The sequence below is a fragment of the Lolium perenne genome, chromosome 7 (genome assembly GCF_019359855.2).
Source record: "Lolium perenne isolate Kyuss_39 chromosome 7, Kyuss_2.0, whole genome shotgun sequence".
NCBI lineage: Eukaryota > Viridiplantae > Streptophyta > Magnoliopsida > Poales > Poaceae > Lolium > Lolium perenne.
The window spans coordinates 317,293,931-317,316,965 of record NC_067250.2 but is presented as its reverse complement, the minus strand read 5'-3'; positions in this window follow the sequence as shown (position 1 = coordinate 317,316,965).

Sequence of the window (23,035 nt, the reverse complement as noted above, 5' to 3'; positions counted from 1 at the left end):
GATAGAGTGAGGTAGTAGCTATGTTACAACATTATACACCAAGATAAGATGAGTTTACAATATAATGAATGACACAATACAGATGTGTATATTACTACCTATGTCACTGTTTACACGACAATCCGACAACATCGTGCAGCATCTACTCGTAACATGCTGAGACTAAACCTTCATAGTATGAAAACTAATTACTCTAGTATCTTCCACGAACAACAACATCATGAGACATGCAATTTAGTGTTATATAGATTACTAAGGAATATGGAACCAAACTTCGGAGATGCTAAAATATCTTAAAACAGATTATATAAGTGCAATTTCTGGGTCTGGCTCTTGGAGACATACTTCACTGCTTTTCTAGACTTTGTGGTCAATGAGGATCACGCTCCGAGTCAGTCTCCCATCGCGTTTGTAGTGGTCACTGGTGATGTGGTTCTAGTGGATGTGATTGCTCGGTAGGTGGCTCGCCGGTGTTCCAATTGCCCTATTGGAAGTGGGAGGCGGTACCTCATATGGACATGTGGTTCTTGGTTTCTGTCCCTTCTTTCGATGATCTTGACAGAGTGGATGGCATTCAGGTGGTGGTGCCATCTTTCAGCTCCACTATTTCTATTTCTGTGTGGCGGTCTACGGAGGTTCCACATAAGGCAGATTTAGAAAAAGTGTGGTTGCATGTGGAAGGGGTGCCTCATACTCTGCATTAGTTCTTGGGTCTGTGGGTTGTGGGTTCTCTAGTTGGGAAAACTGTGGATGTTGACCTTATGAGTCTGAGACGGAGAGCGGTGGTGCGTATTCAGGTGGCCATACTTCAGGCTGGGGTTCTTGGGGATCCTTTTGATGAGGCACGCCCGATAGCTAAAGCTGATGCTGTAGTCAAATTCAAGACTTTTGAGTTCCGCTTTCGTAGGGAACCAACTGACTATATGCCAGAACCGGATTTTGTTCCTTTGATCTGTGTGAAGAAGGATGATACAGATGAGGGTGGTGATGGGGCTCCTGATGCCGGGGATGATGCTATGGACACTTCTGACTCTAGACTGGGGTCATCTGGTACTAGGTCTTTGCATATTCAACAGGCAGGCGCTAGCACTTTGGCGCCAGGGCCAGCTCACACTGTGGCCTCTCTTATTGTTGTCACGCCCTCCAACCCGAATCCGCAGACTCCGAATGCAATCGAGGAGGTGAAGAAGTTACGAGAAATTAGTCCTTCTTTGGAGGGTCGCTCATCTTCGTCCGTCAGCCCTCGTGTGTCCACGGAAGCTTTGCGCATGGCTCTTGATGCGACGTCTTATGATTGCCCGGTACCAGATAGTCAACAGTCTTCTCACTCTCTCTATGTTGGTGCACTCTCGCTCGAACAGACCTGCTAGGGGACGGGTATGTACTCCCGGCCGTGTTTCTCCCGCTGCGGCTAGACGTGCGGCAGCTGCTTCTCCGGAGGTTGCTGCACCTAGCCCTACTTAGGGGCGGGATGTCGAGGTAGAGCCGACACGTGGAGGGTCTTCCTCGATCACACCCCCTCGTGCGGTTCTGGCTCAGCCTAGTCGGGTGGACGACGCAGTGGTGGCTGCTGCCCAGCCGCGCCGGGTAGAGGATGCCATGGTGGCCGCCTCACCATCGGCCAGAGGAGGGGTTTCTAATTCGACCTTGCCCCCTCCATCAGTTGGACTGGATCTGGCTGCTCGGGCGCGTCTGGAGGAGGCTCCACCGGTGGCCCCAGTTGACATGGTTCATGTCGATGTCGTCCCCGCGTCCGTCTCTCATGTGGCCGGGATGGTGTCTTCGGTCGACGCTACTTGCGGAGGAGGAGGCTCTACTTCACCACATCCTCCTCCTATGCACATCGTGGAGTCAGCTGGGGCAGCCGGCGTTGCCTCATACGAGCTTCAGTGTGGCTTCGTCGCCGCTGGCAGTGGCTGCTAGAGGAGGGTCTTCCACGACACCTACCTCCCCTAGACCCGTTGTGCCTATGTGGCCTACGTCGGCAGCGGCCTATACACCCTCTCGGCGTAGTGCTCGCCATGGAGTTGGCCACGATGGTGCGGTGATCACAGACGAGGACTCGATGGCAAAGGCCATGCAGCGTAAGACGGAGTCGAACCTCGACTACTCAGGTATTGCTAAGAGTTCTAAGTCGTTTTTATCATTCCCAACACCTATTATGGCTTACAAGCTTAATACTGTGGGTCTTTCATTGGGTAATTCTGTTAGTTATATTTCTGTTTCGGCTAATGCTTTTAGACGTATGGAGTTTGATAGACTCAACTCATACGGTTTCGAGCAAGTCGGATACCTCTCTATCTGATGATGATGAGGAGGAGGAGGAAGTGTACACCGTCTCAGACAGTCATCTACTCACGCATCTAGTTAGAGAGGTATCGGAGGTTGGTTTGGATGACGATGCGTTGGGATCATGTATTGAATTACAAGCAGCTAAACAAAAATCCAAACTTTGCTCTATTAAACGTAATCCATGGACTAATAAAAAGGTTAAGGTGACTAAATCTTCTATTGTTTCCAAATGAATGGCATGTTTAAGAATAGCAGAGGTCTGAAGGACTTGGCTAAACACTTACACATTGCTGAAAGTATTCGGGAACATGCTTTAGATTTTGTTGCTATCTCCGAGATGGGCAAACGGAATTATTCAACAAGTTTTCTAAATCGCCTTTCAGGCAGGGAGGACTTTGTTTGGGTATCCCGCCCGCCTCGGGGCGTTCTGGTGGCTTGTTAGTTGGGATCCGAATTGCGACTATGGGAATTTTGGATAATTTCGGAGGTGATTTTCATATTAAAATTCACATCCGGAATAAGTCTGATAACTTCATATGGAGTTTGGTTTCTGTCTATGGTGCTGCCTAGGATGTTGATAAGCCTGCTTTTATTCGAGAGTTGGTTAACCGAGCAAAGGACAATCCACACTCTATCATTATAGGTGGGGATTTTCATTTGCTTAGATACCCTCATGAGAAGAGTAGGGGAAGATTTGACACCCATTAGCCTTTCTTATTCAATGTTGTTATCGATAGTCTGGATTTGAGAGAGTTTACAATGTCTGAGAGACAGTTTACTTGGGCAAACAGTCTCCCGAAGCTTACATGCGAAAAATTAGATCGAGTATTGATGGACTCGGATTGGGAATTTCAATTCCCTCTAGTCTCTCTACGAGTTCTTCCTCGGATTGAAGCTTTGTCAGAGCATACTCCAATTATATTATCTACTAAGACGCCATTGTCGCAACGTAGACATCCGTTCAAATTTGAACTTGGATGGCTGATACGTCTCCGACGTATCGATAATTTCTTGTGTTCCATCCCACATTATTGATGTTATCTACATGTTTTATGCACACTTTATGTCATATTCGTGCATTTTCTGGAACTAACCTATTAACAAGATGCCGAAGTGCCAGTTCCTGTTTTCTGCTGTTTTTGGTTTCAGAAATCCTAGTAACGAAATATTCTCGGAATTGGACGAAATCAACGCCTAGGTTCCTATTTTCACCGGAAGCATCCAGAACACACGAGAAGGGCCAGAGGGGGGGCACTGGGCCCCCAGACCATAGGCCGGCGCGGCCCAGGCCCAGGCCGCGCCGCCCTATGGTGTGGCCACCCCTTCAGCCCTCCTGCGCCGCCTCTTCGCCTATTTAAAGCCTCCGTCGCGAAAACCCTATTGCGTTCGACGAAACCCACAGAAACCTTCCAGAGCCGCCGCCATCGCGAGGCCAAGATCTGGGGGACAGGAGTCTCTGTTCCGGCACGCCGCCGGAACGGGGAAGTGCCCCCGGAAGGCTTCTCCATCGACACCGCTGCCATCTCCACCGCCATCTTCATCACCGCTGCTGCTCCCATGAGGAGGGAGTAGTTCTCCATCGAGGCTCGGGGCTGTACCGGTAGCTATGTGGTTCATCTCTCTCCTATGTACTTCAATACAATAATCGCATGAGCTGCCTTACATGATTGAGATTCATATGATGATGCTTGTAATCTAGATGTCGTTATGCTAGTCAAGTGAATTTTACTTATGTGATCTCCGGAGACTCCTTGTCCCACGTGTGTAAAGGTGACAGTGTGTGCACCGTGTGGGTCTCTTAGGCTATATTTCACAGAATACTTATTCACTGATGAATGGCATAGTGAGGTGCTTATTTATATCTCTTTATGATTGCAATGTGTTTTGTATCACAATTTATCTATGTGCTACTCTAGCAATGTTATTAAAGTAGTTTTATTCCTCCTGCACGGTGTAATGGTGACAGTGTGTGCATCCGTGTTAGTACTTGGTTTATGCTATGATCATGATCTCTTGTAGATTGCGAAGTTAACTATTGCTATGACAGTATTGATGTGATCTATTCCTCCTACATATGCATGAAGGTGACAGTGTGCATGCTATGTTAGTACTTGGTTAGTCGAATTGATCTTTCATGCACTCTAAGGTTATTTAAATATGAACATTGAATTGTGGAGCTTGTTAACTCCGGCATTGAGGGTTCGTGTAATCCTACGCAATGTGTTCATCATCCAACAAGAGTGTAGAGTATGCATTTATCTATTCTGTTATGTGATCAATGTTGAGAGTGTCCACTAGTGAAAGTTTAATCCCTAGGCCTTGTTCCTAAATACTGCTGCGTTACTACTGCTTGTTTACTGTTTCACTGTGTTACTTCTGCTGCAATACTACCACCATCAACTACACGCCAGCAAGCTATTTTCTGGCACCGTTGCTACTGCTCATATATATTCATACCACCTGTATTTCACTATCTCTTCGCCGAACTAGTGCACCTATTAGGTGTGTTGGGGACACAAGAGACTTCTTGCTTTGTGGTTGCAGGGTTGCATGAGAGGGATATCTTTGACCTCTTCCTCCCTGAGTTCGATAAACCTTGGGTGATCCACTTAAGGGAAAACTTGCTGCTGTTCTACAAACCTCTGCTCTTGGAGGCCCAACACTGTCTACAGGAAAAGGAGGGGGAAGTAGACATCAAGCTATTTTCTGGCGCCGTTGCCGGGGACCTGAAGGAACAAGCTTTCCTCCCTCATCAACAGCGCGCCAGTCCTGGACAGCATCAAGTATTTTCTGGCGCCGTTGCCGGGGAGGAAAGGTAAAAGGTACTCACACTCCGGATCTTGGCTACTAAGCTATTCTCGCCGTTGTAAGTACTCGAAGCTATTTCCTTTAGATCCTGCAATTGCAACTTTTTGTTTCTTGTTTACACTAGTTTGGCATAATGGACAAGAATGATCTTCTTATTCTATTTCCTGATTTAAAACATGGATTGTTTGATGCGAAAATTAAAAAACCTATGGAATCTTATTTGCATGCTGGTAGTAATATTAGTATGAACGCTTTGAACACCATTGTTGATAATAATATAGAAAGTTCTAAGCTTGGGGAAGCTGGTTTTCATGATCTTTTTAGTCCCCCAAGCATTGAGGAGAAAATTTTCTTTGATGATACTTTGCCTCCTATTTATGATGATTATAATGATATTGGTCTTTTAGTGCCGCCTACTATGGAGAGTAATTTTTATGATGATAATACTATGCCTCCTACACTTGATGAGAATAATAATGATAGCTACTTTGTTGAATTTGCTCCTACTACAATTAATAAGAATAACTATGCTTATGTTGGGAGTAGTAATAATTTTATGCATGAGACTCATGATAAGAATGCTTTATGTGATAGTTATATTGTTGAGTTTGCTCATGACACTACTGAAAGTTATTATGAGAGAGGAAAATATGGTTGTAGAAATTTTCATGTTACTAAAACACCTCTCTATGTGCTGAAATTTTTGAAGCTATACTTGTTTTATCTTCCTATGCTTGTTACTTTGCTTTTCATGAACTTGTTTATTTACAAGATTCCTATGCATAGGAAGCATGTTAGACTTAAATGTGTTTTGAATTTGCCTCTTGATGCTCTCTTTTGCTTCAAATACTATTTCTTGCGAGTGCATCATTAAAACTGCTGAGCCCACCTTAATGGCTATAAAGAAAGAACTTCTTGGGAGATAACCCATGTGTTATTTTGCTACAGTACTTTGTTTTATATTTGTGTCTTGGAAGTTGTTTACTACTGTAGCAACCTCTCCTTATCTTAGTTTTGTGTTTTGTTGTGCCAAGTAAAGTCTTTGATAGTAAAGTCAATACTAGATTTGGATTACTGCGCAGAAACTGTTTTCTTGCTGTCACGAATCTGGGCCTAATTCTCTGTAAGTAACTCAGAAAATTATGCCAATTTACGTGAGTGATCCTCAGATATGTACGCAACTTTCATTCAATTTGGGCATTTTCATCTGAGCAAGTCTGGTGCCATTTTAAAATTCGTCTTTACGGGCTGTTCTGTTTTGACAGATTCTGCCTTTTATTTCGCATTGCCTCTTTTGCTATGTGGGATGGATTTCTTTGTTCCATTAACTTCCAGTAGCTTTGGGCAATGTCCAGAAGTGTTAAGAATGATTGTGTCACCTCTGAACATGTGAATTTTTGATTATGCACTAACCCTCTAATGAGTTTGTTTCGAGTTTGGTGTGGAGGAAGTTTTCAAGGGTCAAGAGAGGAGGATGATATACTATGATCAAGAAGAGTGAAAAGTCTAAGCTTGGGGATGCCCCGGTGGTTCATCCCTGCATATTTCAAGAAGACTCAAGCGTCTAAGCTTGGGGATGCCCAAGGCATCCCCTTCTTCATCGACAAATTATCAGGTTCTTTCTCTTGAAACTATATTTTTATTCGGTCACATCTTATGTGCTTTACTTGGAGCGTCTGTGTGCTTTTATTTTTGTTTGTGTTTGAATAAATTGGATTACATCATGCTTGTGTGGGAGAGAGACACGCTCCGCTGTAGCATATGGACAAGTATGTCCTTAGTTTCTACTCATAATATTCATGGCGAAGTTTCTTCTTCGTTAAATTGTTATATGGTTGGAATTGGAAAATGATACATGTAGTAATTGCTATAAATGTCTTGGGTAATGTGATACTTGGCAATTGTTGTGCTCATGTTTAAGCTCTTGCATCATATGCTTTGCACCCATTAATGAAGAAATACATAGAGCATGCTAAAATTTGGTTTGCATATTTGGTTTCTCTAAGGTCTAGATAATCTCTAGTATTGAGTTTGAACAACAAGGAAGACGGTGTAGAGTCTTATAATGTTTACAATATGTCTTTTATGTGAGTTTTGCTGCACCGGTTCATCCTTGTGTTTGTTTCATATAACCTTGCTAGCCTAAACCTTGTATCGAGAGGGAATACTTCTCATGCATCCAAAATACTTGAGCGAACCACTATGCCATTTGTGTCCACCATACCTACCTACTACATGGTATTTTCTGCCATTCCAAAGTAAATTGCTTGAGTGCTACCTTTAAAATTCCATTCTTCACCTTGCAATATATAGCTCATGGGACAAATAGCTTAAAAACTATTGTGGTATTGAATATGTAATTATGCACTTTATCTCTTATTAAGTTGCTTGTTGTGCGATAACCATGTTCACTGGGGACGCCATCAACTATTCTTTGTTGAATATCATGTGAGTTGCTATGCATGTCCGTCTTATCTGAAGTAAGAGAGATCTACCACCTTAATGGTTGGAGCGTGCATATTGTTAGAGAAGAACATTGGGCCGCTAACTAAAGCCATGATCCATGGTGGAAGTTTCAGTTTTGGACATATATCCTCAATCTCATATGAGAAAATTATTAATTGTTGTTACATGCTTATGCATAAAAGAGGAGTCCATTATCTGTTGTCTATGTTGTCCCGGTATGGATGTCTAAGTTGAGAATAATCAATAGCGAGAAATCCAATGTGAGCTTTCTCCTTAGACCTTTGTACAAAGTGGCATAGAGGTACCCCTTTGTGACACTTGGTTAAAACATGTGCATTGCGATGATCCGGTAGTCCAAGCTAATTAGGACAAGGTGCGGGCACTATTAGTATACTATGCATGAGGCTTGCAACTTGTAAGATATAATTTACATGATACATATGCTTTATTACTACCGTTGACAAAATTGTTTCATGTTTTCAAAATCAAAGCTCTAGCACAAATATAGCAATCGATGCTTTTCCTCTATGAGGACCATTCTTTTACTTTCATTGTTTAGTCAGTTCACCTATTTCTCTCTACCTCAAGAAGCAAACACTTGTGTGAACTGTGCATTGATTCCTACATATTTGAATATTGCACTTGTTATATTACTCTATGTTGACAATTATCCATGAGATATACATGTTACAAGTTGAAAGCAACCGCTGAAACTTAATCTTCTTTTATGTTGCTTCAATACCTTTACTTTGAATTATTGCTTTATGAGTTAACTCTTATCCAAGACTTATTGATGCTTGTCTTGAAGTGCTATTCATGAAAAGTCTTTGCTATATGATTCACTTGTTTACTCATGTCATATACATTGTTTTGATCGCTGCATTCGCTACATATGCTTTACAAATAGTATGATCAAGGTTATGATGGCATGTCACTCCAGAAATTATCTTTGTTATCGTTTTACCTGCTCGGGACGAGCAGAACTAAGCTTGGGGATGCTGATACGTCTCCGACGTATCGATAATTTCTTGTGTTCCATGCCACATTATTGATGTTATCTACATGTTTTATGCACACTTTATGTCATATTCGTGCATTTTCTGGAACTAACCTATTAACAAGATGCCGAAGTGCCAGTTCCTGTTTTCTGCTGTTTTTGGTTTCAGAAATCCTAGTAACGAAATATTCTCGGAATTGGACGAAATCAACGCCCAGGTTCCTATTTTCACCGGAATCATCCAGAACACACGAGAAGGACCAGAGGGGGGGCACTGGGCCCCCAGACCATAGGCCGGCACGGCCCAGGACCAGGCCGCGCCGCCCTATGGTGTGGCCACCCCTTCAGCCCTCCTGCGCCGCCTCTTCGCCTATTTAAAGCCTCCATCGCGAAAACCCTATTGCGTTCGACGAAACCCACAGAAACCTTCCAGAGCCGCCGCCATCGCGAGGCCAAGATCTGGGGGACAGGAGTCTCTGTTCCGGCACGCCGCCGGAACGGGGAAGTGCCCCCGGAAGGCTTCTCCATCGACACCGCTGCCATCTCCACCGCCATCTTCATCACCGCTGCTGCTCCCATGAGGAGGGAGTAGTTCTCCATCGAGGCTCGGGGCTGTACCGGTAGCTATGTGGTTCATCTCTCTCCTATGTACTTCAATACAATAATCTCATGAGCTGCCTTACATGATTGAGATTCATATGATGATGCTTGTAATCTAGATGTCGTTATGCTAGTCAAGTGAATTTTACTTATGTGATCTCCGGAGACTCCTTGTCCCACATGTGTAAAGGTGACAGTGTGTGCACCGTGTGGGTCTCTTAGGCTATATTTCACAGAATACTTATTCACTGATGAATGGCATAGTGAGGTGCTTATTTATATCTCTTTATGATTGCAATGTGTTTTGTATCACAATTTATCTATGTGCTACTCTAGCAATGTTATTAAAGTAGTTTTATTCCTCCTGCACGGTGTAATGGTGACAGTGTGTGCATCCGTGTTAGTACTTGGTTTATGCTATGATCATGATCTCTTGTAGATTGCGAAGTTAACTATTGCTATGACAGTATTGATGTGATCTATTCCTCCTACATATGCATGAAGGTGACAGTGTGCATGCTATGTTAGTACTTGGTTAGTCGAATTGATCTTTCATGCACTCTAAGGTTATTTAAATATGAACATTGAATTGTGGAGCTTGTTAACTCCGGCATTGAGGGTTCGTGTAATCCTACGCAATGTGTTCATCATCCAACAAGAGTGTAGAGTATGCATTTATCTATTCTGTTATGTGATCAATGTTGAGAGTGTCCACTAGTGAAAGTTTAATCCCTAGGCCTTGTTCCTAAATACTGCTGCGTTACTACTGCTTGTTTACTGTTTCACTGTGTTACTTCTGCTGCAATACTACCACCATCAACTACACGCCAGCAAGCTATTTTCTGGCACCGTTGCTACTGCTCATATATATTCATACCACATGTATTTCACTATCTCTTCGCCGAACTAGTGCACCTATTAGGTGTGTTGGGGACACAAGAGACTTCTTGCTTTGTGGTTGCAGGGTTGCATGAGAGGGATATCTTTGACCTCTTCCTCCCTGAGTTCGATAAACCTTGGGTGATCCACTTAAGGGAAAACTTGTTGCTGTTCTACAAACCTCTGCTCTTGGAGGCCCAACACTGTCTACAGGAAAAGGAGGGGGAAGTAGACATCAAGCTATTTTCTGGCGCCGTTGCCGGGGACCTGAAGGAACAAGCTTTCCTCCCTCGTCAACAGCGCGCCAGTCCTGGACAGCATCAATGGCTTAATCGGGATGGCTTCTCGGACATGGTTAAATTTATTTGGGACAAGCCGGTTGCTGGGTGGGGACAAACAAGCCAAAACTTGATCGATATGTGTTTGTTGGAGGGCATTGGAGACTTGGCTACATTATAAAGAATTAAGGGACCTCCATTAATTATATTGTCTCAAGCCAAGTCATTTGGATTATCTCACTTCTATCAAATATCCAATGTTCCTCCTTACGGTAACATGTGCTCAACTCATTTATATTGAAAGTTACTCGCTCCTTTGCATGTGTTAGTTGTGTTCCTAGAATGTGTTTGTATATGTCGTGCTTCCTACTTGCTTATCTTGAGAAATCAAGTCTATGTATGTTGGGTTGCACATCATGTATTTCGGTTTGTGTTGGAGCCTCCTTGCATCTTATTGTATCTAATATGGCTCTTGTGAGTGATTAATGGACTATATATCCCATTTTGGGGAAGTGATATGCCTTTCGGAATTTCACAATCCTAACAATGTGAGTACATGAGGAATATCACTTAGAATTTATATTGAAATATTATCTAGTTTCTATGTGGTATGTCATCCTCATGAGAAATTCAAATTCTAGAGTCCATTAACTATCTCTAGTTGGATTTTATTTTCCTCTTGTGAACATAAATTATTTATCACATTATGGGGAGTATTATGCTTTGTGCATATTACAAGCCATGAAAATGTGTATATTTGAAGTTGTGTCACATAGTATTGATTGTAAATTATCTTGCTCCTATGTGGCATGTTTGCTCATACAAGTTCCAATTTTCTCTAATGGCTTCATTGCTATTATCTTTGTGGATCTTGTGTGTGAGATATATTCTTGGTAAGATTTACCTGAAATGTGGACTTATACATTTAAAAATTGGAAAACCATTTGCTTTAAGTTATTCTAATCATAGGTTACCATGATTGTTTAACTGTTTGAGGCTATCAAGAAAATCACTCTTGGCATGGTGTTTAATTCCTATTATTTTCCATATGCTTTATTTGTTGTAAATATGATCGTGGATACACTTGCAAACTACCACCGGGAAATATTTCCTAATACCACTTGTCATAGGACAATTGGAAATCTATTATGAGGTAGATATGTATTGATCATCTTTACATTGGCTCTTGTGTTTAATTGCCTCATTTCTTGCCATGAAAATGTTTTTCCTTTGACTCCCATGTGTCTTCATTTATCTTATGGATCTTTTATCTACTTGAACTTTTCTAGTGTTTTATTAGATATAAGTACAATGATGATGCATTGGATACTTGTCTCACTCTTGGGAAGAAGTGGTCACCCAATGGTTATTTGAGGCAAGCTAGGATGATCAACAAATTCATATCTACTACATCCACACCAATACTATCTCGGTAACAAGTATCTTCCCATGCATATGTTTATGGTTTGCAACCTTTATGGTTGCATCTTGGCATGAAAATCCATATTTGCAAATGTTGTGCTTCTTCAAAGGTCTTAATGAAACCTCTTTATTGCTAATGTGATTAAATTAAGATGAGCACATATGTTGGAAGTATATAAAATCATGTCATGATTCACCCATCCCAAATATGTTTATCCACCAAATTATTACATATCAATTCATCAATCTTCTTACATTTGCAATTTTTAAGAAAGTGCGAATTGAGTTATTTGTGTTGGTATCCTTTCTTTGTGATACTTAAATTTCTTTCCTCAACGCATCCCAAATATCTTATTTCCCTTGTTGATATTTGTGATGTCTTTGATGTGTTTGTGTATGAAGTTCATTAATGTAAAATAAGATAAAAAACAAAGATCTTATTGGTATATTGCATGACTTTGTTTTGGATATCGTGTTTTAATTATTTTGTATCTATTTTGTGTGTACATGTTTCTTTGTGGATAAATATCTTTGTGATATTGTCTACTTAGAGAAACTTATACACATAAGAGATGATAATTCTCCACTTGATATCTTATTTAATTGTTATGTGTTGTCTGGTCATGCTAAGCAAAATCACTCTTTGAAGACTATGATGATGTTATTTTCTCATCTTTGTATTAGTATTATAATATGCTTGGCCGTGCCTCTCACATATTCTTTTGGTTGAGCCTCTTATTATGGTATCTCTTACTTATTGCTCAACCATTTATTTGCTCTAAGTGTTAAGTTTAATTTCTTAGGTGTATTGATGGTAATGAGGGAGGGAGGATTCCATGTTATGAATATTGTATTTAATTGCAACAATCTAATCTATGCATGTACCTTGGGGAGCTTTCTCATTTTATTTAAAGCACTATTTTGTGGTGATTATAAGATTTTATCTCACTTGGTATCTTTTGCTTTGAATGATATTATGAGAGTGATGATTCCATATTTGTGCACCTATATTCGAATAAAAATTGTCTATCTTTGTGCACAAACCTTGGGGAGCTTACTTATATTGTTTAGAGTACTCTTCTTCCTCGTATCATTATATTAATCTTTCATTTGGTTCCGTTTTGGTTCATTTGACTGCTTGCTCCTTCTTGACTTTGTTATCTTTTTGCAATATTTGATCCTAGATATAGATTTAATCCCTCCAAGTATTCATCATTGGATACGTGCATTTGATTTCACTCACAATATGAGAAATGCACACCTTATGGAGGAACTCTCACTATACTGACCTCTCTAGATTTTTTCGCCCATTTCAGCAATTGGTGCCAATGGGGGAGAAGTTTGGAGGGTTTAAGGAAATTTGGTTTTATGCTTGTGTTGTGTTCTTAAGCATTACCCTTTGATGCTTTGCATGGTTGAATATTTAGAGGAAACTCCACTAGGCTTTTATTTCCAATATATGCAATGAAATTCAAGTTCATTCACACGTGCATATATTATGGGGAGTTTGCTCTATGTATTCAACTTGTTTATTACTTAATTCCTTATATAAACTCTCGCAAAGAGATTGTCATTGAAAGGATGAGATGTCGCCTAGAGGGGGGTGAATAGGCGTTTTAAAAACTCTTACGGATTTGGCTTGTAAGAATGTGGAATTAAACTAACGTTTATTTTACAAGCACAAACCCTAAATATGCTAGGCTCAACTAAGTGCAACAACAACAACTGGAGCTAAGAAAGATAGGCACAATATATATATATATATATGATCAACAAGTGATAGCAAGATATAATAAATACTTCAAGCTTGATTGCTATCACAAGGGAAAGTAAACTCGGGTATAGAAATAACCGAGGCACGCAGAGACGAAGATGTATTCCCATGTTCCCTTCCTTTGTAAGAAGGTATGTCACGTTTGGAGAGGTGGGGATCCACGAAGGATTTTCCAACGCCACGAAGGCTCACCTTCTTCTCCGAGCCTATCCCACGAAGGAATAGCCCCTTTCCTTATGGTTAGCTTTTCCTCCACTCCGGAGATGGCAAGCTCCACAACCACTTCACAAGCACCACGAAGGAGAAGCCCGGGTCCCTTCACAACCTTCAACGAAGAGGTCACTGGGACACCAACCAAGACAACTAGGAGGTCACCCTCCAAGAGCAAAAATCTCACGATCTCTCACTCGAACTAATCGTGGTGGAGAGCTCAACAATATGCAATGATGCAAATCAAGAACACCAAAGGTGTTCAAATCCTTCACACTCAAATCCCACCAAAGCAACAAATGCTAGGATGAGATTAGAGAGGAGGAAATCAACAAATGACTCCAAGATCTAGATCCAAAGGGTTCCCCTCACTTAGAGGAGAAATGAATTGGTGGGGATTGTTGATCTAGATCTCTTCTCTTAGATCCCTCAAGAATGAGCAAGAATCATGGGCGGAATCAAGAGATAGGGCAAGTTCTTCAAAGTCAACAATGGAGGAGAGAGAGTGGAAGAACTAACCCAGCCCAAGGTGGAACAAGGCATATTTATAGCCTAGGAAAAAATAGAGCCGTTGGGGAGAAAATCGGGCAGAAGAACGACTCAGCCGGCCAGCCAGTCGGTCCACCGGGCCGGGCTCCGGACAGGCCGGCGCACAGGCCGGCAGCGCCGGCTGACAGGCCGAACTGGGCAGGCAGGCCACGCAACAGCAAAAAGGGCCCAACCGACGGGGAGGGGGGCGGGGGCGGTTGACCGGGCGCTAGGCCGGCCGGTCCGGCGGCCAGGCGGGGTGCCAGACATGGGCCAGGACACCCCCTGGAGTGGGCCGGTGCGCACGACCCCAGTAGTCGATGTGCACCAGACAGGCCGGTGGCAGGCTCGGCGGGACCGGGATGTGGACCGGAAACCGCACGACCCCTGAAAGTCCAAAACCTTTTTCTTTTTCTTTTTAAAGAGAAAATGCTCCCAAACTCCGATTCGACATGAAACCAATTTTGTTGGAAAGTTAACGACAAATAGAACCCCAAAAAATATGGAGACTCCTCACAGAATATTTTTAGATGATTCTAGAGAGGTAGTCTCCATATGTCAAGAAACGGTAAAGACGTCGAAACTCGAAAACGCAATAGAAGATGCATGCGGATTCCGTTTTCGATGAACTTGGGCTTGTTGAAAAGCTAGCAACAAGCTCAAGAACCTTGATACGTCCAATTTGCATCACTATTTTATATCATAATTTGCTATTATTCATTGATATATTTCATATTGGGACACAATACTTATGTTATTTCATCTATTTTGCATGTTTCATCATTATTGGAGGATCGAACACGGAGCCGTGGATTCTGCTGGAAAAAGCACCGTCAGAACGCAATATTTCGGAAGATCAACTCTGGAAGGAAATTATACCAAAAATCCTAATTTTCAAGATGACGAAGGAAGCCAGAAGGAGGAGCCAGGAGCAGCCAGGGTGGGCCCACACCCTAGGGCGGCGCGGCCGTGCCCCGGCCGCGCCGGCCTATGGTCTGGGGGGCCCACGACCCTTTTCGCCTCCTTTTCTTCGCCAAACCCTTCGTCCCAAAGACCTAAGCCACAGAGGGTACCTCGCGAAGAGTTACAGCCGCCTCTGCGGGGCGGAGAACACCAGAGAGAAAAGAGCTCTCCGGCGGGCAGGAATCCGCCGGGGAAATTCCCTCCGGGAGGGGGAAATCGACGCCATCGTCACCGTCATCGAGCTGGACATCATCACCATCACCATCACCATCATCATCATCTCCACCATCATCACCGCCGTCATCACCGCTGGACACCGTCACCGCCGTAGCAATTTGGGTTTGATCTTGATTGTTTGATAGGGGAAACTCTCCCGGTATCGATTCCTACTTGTTGTTGATGCTATTGAGTGAAACCATTGAACCAAGTTTATGTTCAGATTGTTATTCATCATCATATCACCTCTGATCATGTTCCGTATGATGTCTTGTGAGTAGTTCGTTTAGTTCTTGAGGACATGGGTGAAGTCTAAATGTTAGTAGTGAACTATGGTTGAGTAATATTCAATGGTGTGATATTTAAGTTGTGGTGTTATTCTTCTAGTGGTGTCATGTGAACGTCGACTACATGACACTTCACCATTTATGGGCCTAGGGGAATGCATCTTGTACTCGTTTGCCAATTGCGGGGTTGCCGGAGTGACAGAAACCTAAACCCCCGTTGGTATATCGATGCAGGAGGGATCGCAGGATCTCAGAGTTTAAGGCTGTGGTTAGATTTAATTCTTAATTACTTTCTTGTAGTTGCGGATGCTTGCAAGGGGTATAATCACAAGTATGTATTAGTCCTAGGAAGGGCAGTACATTAGCATAGGTTCACCCACACAACACTTATCACAACAATGAAGATTATTTAGCCGTATGTAGCGAAAGCACTAGACTAAAATCCCGTGTGTCCTCGAGAACATTTGGTCATTATAAGTAAACAAACCGGCTTGTCCTTTGTGCTAAAAAGGATTGGGCCACTCGCTGCAATTATTACTCTCGCACTTTACATACTCGTACTTTATTCAACTGTTACATCAAACCCCCCTGAATACTTGTCTGTGAGCATTTACAGTGAATCCTTAATCGAAACTGCTTGTCAACACCTTCTGCTCCTCGTTGGGATCGACATTCTTACTTATCGAAGATACTACGATACACCCCCTATACTTGTGGGTCATCAAGACTATTTTCTGGCGCCGTTGCCGGGGAGTGAAGCGCTATTGGTAAGTGGAATTGGTAAGGAAAACCTTTACTGTTGTGCTATTGGCGCCGTTGCCGGGGAGTCATTATGGAGAGATCTTCTCTTCAATTTCTATTTGGGAAATCTACTACTACTGCAACGGTAGTGGATGAGGCGCCAGGTGAGGAAGTAATACCATATAAAATACCTATGAAAATTATTGAACGTGTTATGGATAACCGCTATGAAGGGGATGGAACTGTCCATCCTGGTGATCATTTACTGTTTTTGCATGAATTATGCGGGTTATTCAAATGTGCAGGTATTGCTATGGATGAAGTGAGGAAGAAACTATTCTCTTTGTCGCTGTCCGGTAAGGCGGCGCATTGGTATAAATTACTGGATAATGGGGATTCTCTTGAATGGAATGATATTGTGCCCCGGTTTTATTCTAAGTTCTATCCTCCAAGTGAAATTCATAAGGATCGGAATCGCATATATAATTTTTGGCCTCATGATGGAGAGAGTATTGCCCAAGCTTGGGGGAGATTGAAGTCTTTAATGCTCAAATGCCCCATTCATGAGCTTCCTGGTAATGTTATTATTGATAATTTCTATGCAAGACTTTCTTTTCAAGACAAGACCTTGCTGGATACTTCTTGTTCTGGATCATTTACACGCAACAAAGAAGAGTTTAAAAGGGACCTTCTTGATCGGATCCAAGAAAATACTGAAGGTTGGGAGAACGACAAGGATAGAGAATCAGGTATAATTTATGATTATAAATGCATTGAAACTTTTATGGATACTGATAAATTTCGTAATATGAGTGCTATATATGGTCTTGATTCTCAAGTTGCTGTAAATCTTTATAATGCTTTTGCCTCTCATTATGAATTGCCAAAGAAGAATTTTGATAAGTATCATGAACCGTATAAAGATAAAATTGATTCATCTATTAATAAATGCGTTGTAGTTGAAACTGCTGATCGTGTTATTCCTGAAGCTTATATTGAAAAAACTCCTTTCCCTGCTAAAATGAAAGAGTACTCTGTTATAAATAGTGCGGTTCATAAAAGTGAAAAGAAACCTGTAGAACCTGAAGAACAAATAAAAGTTGAACCTGCTGTTGCAATAGTTAAAGATCTTGTGACTGAAAATGTGGAGGATGGTCATATTATTTTCTGTGAAGATGCTTCTAATATTGTCTCACATCCTAATAAACCCAAACAAGCTAGTGTTCCTATGCTATCTGTTAAAATTGGTGATCATTGTTATTATGGATTATGTGATATTGGTGCAAGTGTTAGTGCTATTCCGTATGAGCTTTACACGGAGATTATGCACGAAATTGATTCTTGTGAACTTGAAGATATTGATGTGGTTATTCAGCTGGCTAATAGAGAAACTATTTCTCCAATTGGTATTGTTCGAGATGTGGAAGTTTTATGCGGTAAGATTAAATATCCCTGCTGACTTTTTGGTACTTGGTTCTGCTGCTAGTGATTATTGTCCTATTATTTTTGGTAGACCTTTTCTAAATACTTGTGGAGCTATTATAGATTGCAAGAAAGAGAAAATTTTGACTAAATTCGCTGGTGAATCTTATGAGTTTAACTTCTCTAAATTTACTAAAACTCCTTATAAAGCTGATTTGCCTAGTAATGATTTTAAAATGGAGCAATGTGCATCTATTGTTCTTGTTCCTAATAATCCTTTGTAGCAACATTTGGAGGATAGCGAGAGCGAAATTTTTAGGAAAGAAAGAGATGAGCTTGAGGAAATTTTTCTTCGCCAACCTATTCTCAAGCATGATTTACCGGTGGAAGATTTGGGTACAACACCGCCACCAAAGGAAGATCCTGTTTTTGATTTAAAGCCTTTACCGATAATCTTAAATATGCTCATATTGATGATAAGAAAATATATCCTGTTATTATTAGTTCTAAGCTTTCAGAGATTGAGGAAGAAAGGTTATTGGAAATATTGAAGAAGCATCGAGGCGCTATTGGCTACACTCTTGATGATTTGAAGGGGATTTCTCCGTCTATATGCCAACATGCTATTAATATGGAAGATGATGCAAAGCCTGTTGTTGAACCTCAGCGTCGTCTAATTCCGAAGATGAAGGAAGTGGTAAGGAATGAGGTATTACGACTTCTTGAAGCTGGTATTATATATCCTATTGCTGATAGTAGATGGGTTAGTCCTGTGCATTGCGTTCCCAAGAAAGGAGGTATGACTGTTGTGCCTAATGATAATGATGAGCTCATTCCTCAAAGAGTAGTTGTAGGGTATAGAATGTGCATTGATTTTCGAAAAGTTAATAAAGTTACTAAGAAAGATCATTACCCTTTACCATTTATTGATCAAATGCTAGAAAGATTGTCTAAAAATACTCATTTTTGCTTTCTTGATGGTTATTCTGGGTTTTCACAAATTGCTGTTAAAGCTAAAGATCAAGAGAAAACCACCTTTACTTGTCCTTATGGAACTTATGCTTATAGACGCATGCCTTTTGGTTTATGTAATGCTCCTGCTACTTTTCAAAGATGCATGTCTGCTATTTTTCATGGTTTTTGTGAAAGTATTGTAGAGGTATTCATGGATGATTTTTCCGTCTATGGGAATTCTTTTGATAGTTGCTTGCGAAACCTTGATAAAGTTTTGCAGAGATGTGAAGAAACTAACCTTGTTCTTAATTGGGAGAAATGCCACTTTATGGTTAATGAAGGAATTGTATTGGGACATAAAATTTCTGAGAGAGGTATTGAAGTTGATAGAGCTAAAGTTGAAGCAATTGAGAAGATGCCCTATCCGAGGGATGTTAAAGGTATTCGTAGTGTTCTTGGTCATGCTGGGTTTTATAGAAGATTTATTAAAGATTTCTCCAAGATTTCAAAGCCTCTTACTAATCTTCTTCAAAAAGATGTACCATTTGTTTTTGATGATGATTGTAAGGAAGCTTTTGAAACTCTTAAAAAAGCCTTAACAACTGCTCCTATAGTTGAACCCCCTGATTGGAACTTACCCTTTGAAATTATGTGTGATGCTAGTGATTTTGCTGTAGGCGCTGTTCTTGGACAGCGAGTAGATAAAAACTGAATGTTATTCATTATGCTAGTAAAACTCTTGATGCTGCTCAAAGAAATTATGCTACAACTGAAAAGGAATTATTAGCTGTAGTCTTTGCTTGTGATAAATTTAGATCTTATATTGTTGATTCAAAAGTTACTATTCATACTGATCATGCTGCAATTAGATACCTAATGACAAAGAAAGATGCTAAGCCGAGGCTTATTAGATGGGTACTTCTTTTGCAAGAATTTGATCTACATATTGTAGATAGGAAAGGTGCTGATAATCCTGTTGCTGATAATTTGTCTAGATTGGAAAATATTGCTTATGATCCTGTTCCTGTTAATGATAGTTTTCCAAATGAACAATTGGCTGTAATAAAGGTGAGCTCGCGAGACAGTCCTTGGTATGCTGATTATGCTAACTTTATTGTTTCCAAGTACTTGCCTCCAACCTTTTCAGCTCAGCAAAGGAGGAAATTCTTTTATGACTTGAGGCATTATTTCTGGGATGACCCACACTTATATAAAGAAGGAGTGGATGGTATTATGCGAAGATGTGTTCCTGAGTATGAACAACAAGAAATATTGAGTAAATGTCATGGTAGTGCTTATGGAGGACATCACGCTGGAGAAAGAACCGCGCAAAAGGTTTTACAATCAGGTTTTTATTGGCCAACTCTCTTCAAAGATGCGAGAAAGTTTATTTTATCTTGTGATGAATGCCAAAGGGTTGGTAATATCTCCGCACGCAATGAAATGCCTATGAATTATACTCTTGTTATTGAACCGTTTGATTGTTGGGGATTTGACTGCATGGGACCTTTTCCGTCTTCGGAAGGTAACACTCATATACTTGTTGCTGTTGATTATGTTACTAAATGGGTGGAAGCTATACCTACAAAAAGTGCTGATGGTGAGACCTCTTTAAGAATGCTCTTAGATATTATTTTTCCTAGATTTGGAGTACCTAGATATATTATGACTGATGGAGGTTCTCATTTTATTCATGGAGGTTTTAGAAAAACTCTTGCTAAGTATGGTATTAATCATAGAATTGCTTCTGCTTATCATCCTCAAACTAGTGGTCAAGTAGAATTATCAAATAGAGAGATTAAATCTATTTTGGGAAAGACCGTTAATAAAACTAGAAAGAATTGGGCTAGTAAATTGAAGGATGCACTTTGGGCTTATAGAACTGCTTATAAAAATCCCATGGGAATGTCACCTTATAAAATGGTTTATGGGAAAGCTTGTCATTTACCTCTAGAACTAGAGCACAAAGCTTATTGGGCTGTTAGAGAATTAAATAAAGATCCTAAACTTGCCGGTGATAAGAGGTTGTTGCAATTGAGTTCTCTAGATGAATGGAGAAGTGAAGCATATGAAAATGCTAAACTCTTTAAAGAGAAAGTTAAAAAATGGCATGATAGGAGGATTATCAAAAGAGAATTTAATATTGGGGATAAAGTCCTATTGTATCGGTCTCGTCTCAGATTCTTTGCAGGGAAATTACTCTCGAAATGGGAAGGACCATATGTTGTCGAGGAGGTGTATCGTTCAGGAGCAATCAAAATTAGCTCTCTCCAAGGCAATGCTACGCAAGTGGTGAATGGACAAAGACTCAAGCATTATATCTCGGGTGATTCTTATAATGTTGATGTTGATATTATTCAAGTGGAAACACCGGAGGCCTACATCAAAGGGCAAATTGACAGTCCGCCAGAACTCGACTTCGAATAGGTAACAGTACTGGTAATGAAAAGTACGCAATTTACTTTCCGAACTATATTTTTGCTGTTTTTGGAAAATATGAGAAATTACGAGTTTGAAACGGAGTGGAAAGGACGCACGAGGGGGTGCCACCATAGGGCGGCGCGGCCTGACCTGGGCCCGCGCCGGCCTATGGTTTGGCCGCCTCGTCGCCCCTTTCCGACTCTGGTTCGATCTGGTACTTTCCTTTTGTCGAGAAAATTTTTGCTATATAATCCCCCCAGACCCCTGGAGGTCCGTATATCGTTTTCTCGACGTGTTTTGTTTCGAGTTGTTTCTGCCAGGATTTGCTTCGGATCTAGAGCCATCATGTCTTCGTCGGAAACCCCGAAGGACAGCTCCAGCAAGGATGTTGGCAACTTGTACATGGAGGAGCTGAGGATGCACCCCAAGGAGTTGCTGCTCGTTGAAGGAGAACTGCAGGTCAAGGATGTCCAGGGTCCTAAAGGAGAAGGAAGCCTGGAAGACAGGATGGAGAAGCTAGAACAAGAGGTTTTCAAATACAAGAAGATGGCTGAGCGTGAGGTGGATATTTTCCACAGGATTGTGTCTGAACTCATTGTTGAACATGAGAAGGAAACTGCAAAGCTTTGGAGCGATATCCTCTCACTTCACGACACCACCAACAAGCTCCAAGCACAACTCTATGATTTTCAGAATCAGAACTGTGAGTATGAAAACAGGTTTAAATACATAAGCTGTCTTTGCTAGTTTCAGGATCCCCGAGACCAAGATGTCGTTTCTTGATGGAGAGCCTCTTCCTTGGAAGTTTGATGACGGGAGTTCATCACCACCATCACCGCAGGAGTAATTCATCATCGGTATTGGCATCCCCTTGGTTTGTTCCAAGCTTGGGGGAGTGCCGCGGTATCACACTATCACTACCTTTTACTTTTATTGTCAAGTAGTATCATATCATGAGTAGGGAAGTTATCATATAAGATGGGTTGCGTTTGGAAGTATCTCTCCTTTAGTTGGTTATCTATGTATCCCTTGGTGTGAGTTATTGTTATGGAATATTAATGAGAAGTCTTATCATTTACATATTGCACATCTTATTTTAGTTTGCAATCTCTACTATATGATTCACCTTGTTGTTAGTATTGGTATCACTTTGGGAGCATTGAATAAATCTATTTGGTTTTGGCAAACTTAGCATTGGTCAATAGCAACAACACTTTGAGGTTTAAATAGAAAAGAGAAATACATGTAGATGTTTCATTGTCTTTCTTGTTAGCTCATAGCTTATTATTCTGAAGTTAAAATTGTTTGTACTTACAAGGAAGATGCATGATTGTTTCTATCACATGTATATTTGTTTGTTTCCCTCGACTCTTATGCTTGCTAATTAACCTTGCTAGCCAAAGACCTGTACTGAGAGGGAATACTTCTCGTGCATCCAAACCTTAACCCAAACCTATGCCATTTGTGTCCACCATACCTACCTACTACATGGTATTTTCTGCCATTCCAAGTAAATACTTCATGTGCTACCTTTAAACAATTCAAAACTTAGTATCTCTTATTTGTGTTAATGTTTCATAGCTCATGAGGAAGTATGTGGTGTTTTATCTTTCAATCTTGTTGGGCAACTTCCACCAATGGACTAGTGGCTTTATCCGCTTATCCAATAATTTTGCAAAAAGAGCTGGCAATGGGATTCCCAGTCCCAAATTAATTAAACTAAATAGACACTCCTCCATGGTATGTGATTGATGGACGGCACCCGAAGGATTCGGTT